The sequence below is a fragment of the Schizosaccharomyces japonicus genome (assembly GCF_000149845.2).
Source record: "Schizosaccharomyces japonicus yFS275 unplaced genomic scaffold supercont5.4, whole genome shotgun sequence".
NCBI lineage: Eukaryota > Fungi > Ascomycota > Schizosaccharomycetes > Schizosaccharomycetales > Schizosaccharomycetaceae > Schizosaccharomyces > Schizosaccharomyces japonicus.
Window position 1 is genome coordinate 79,934 of NW_011627863.1, and position 1,222 is coordinate 81,155.

At 47.7% G+C, this 1,222-nt stretch overlaps 2 non-coding genes across 2 annotated transcripts; one reads left to right on the top strand and one right to left on the bottom strand.

Moving 5' to 3' along the window:
* Nucleotides 1-278: 278 nt before the first annotated feature.
* On the top strand, nucleotides 279-378 carry SJAG_16319. The gene has a single exon. It is a non-coding gene; the product is annotated as a tRNA-Ser (tRNA).
* A 277-nt stretch (nucleotides 379-655) lies between these two features.
* Nucleotides 656-726, bottom strand: SJAG_16320. Its single transcript has one exon. It is a non-coding gene; the product is annotated as a tRNA-Gln (tRNA).
* Between the last annotated feature and the right edge of the window lie 496 nt (nucleotides 727-1,222).

The window sequence follows — 1,222 nt, forward strand, 5'->3', positions numbered from 1 at the left end:
TTAAGATTGAGTCAATCTTGGAGGAGGAATGTCAAAGACAATACTCCAGATGTCTAATTGATAACTCCGGTCTAGATATCTATTTGCCACTGTCAACAGTATAAAAGGCCCGAAGTAACACTAAGATAGCTGTCGAACAATAAACTGATCAATACACATTCACCTATAACTTTCTAAAACTAAATCTTCCTTTCATAAACCATAAACGATCAGTCCAACTGCCGAGCAACCTTTCGACTCCAACCTAAATCGGAAACCTCCGTTGACAGCACGGCACAGTCACTATGTCCGAGTGGTTAAGGAGTTAGACTCGAATAGGCAAGTATTCGTGGCATCTAATGGGCTCTGCCCGCGCAGGTTCAAATCCTGCTGGTGACGGGGTGTGCGAGGTAGGAGAGTGGAACTCCGACGGGCTCATACGAACAGAGAAGCGTCGCAACCCGTAGGTCCTGGCCTCGCAACTTTTGCTTCGTCTGAAGCAGCGGCCGCACAGCGGCCGCACATCTCGGGGCAGATGCAGCCGGTGCAAGGCAAGGTAGGAGCAAAAGTAAAGCAAGAGTAAAGCAAACAAAGAAAGAGAAGAGAAAACAGACGGCACCATAACACGGTACAGGTACAGCGATGCAAAACAGAAACGCGCGCTCCGCACACACAAAGGTCGTACTGGGAGTGAACCCAGGTCTCGAGAATCAGAATCTCGCGTGCTAACCGTTACACCATACAACCCTCTTCGCCCGGTCAACCCGCCCACCCATTTCACTTGGTGTCGAAACCTTGCTCACTACTCCAACTCATCCTTCTATAGCTATAGCTACAGCTATAGCTTGAAGAAGCTTTGACTTAGCGAACGTTATACTTTCTTGAATGTATATTGATCGGTTCAGTTTATCTTCGACAGCTATCTAAATGTTACGTCGGGTCTTTTGACTATTGCGATGCCGGCAACACTTCTCTTCTCTTTCTCATCAAATACTTTCTATTGATGATGCAAGAAGAAGAGCAGCAAATGACTGGCTACGCCCTTGAAATTAAACCGAACTACCATCCTTTCCTGGTTTCATTTCAAAACAGGCATGGAACCGAGACAACCGGCACCAAAGTGACAATGGACTTCCACGAACGTCAACAACTCCCGCCCCTGGATCATCCGCCCCACCACCTACGCAGGAACCAACGACGTGATCGAATTGGAGGACATGCAAGTCCTTACTTCAAAGGCCTG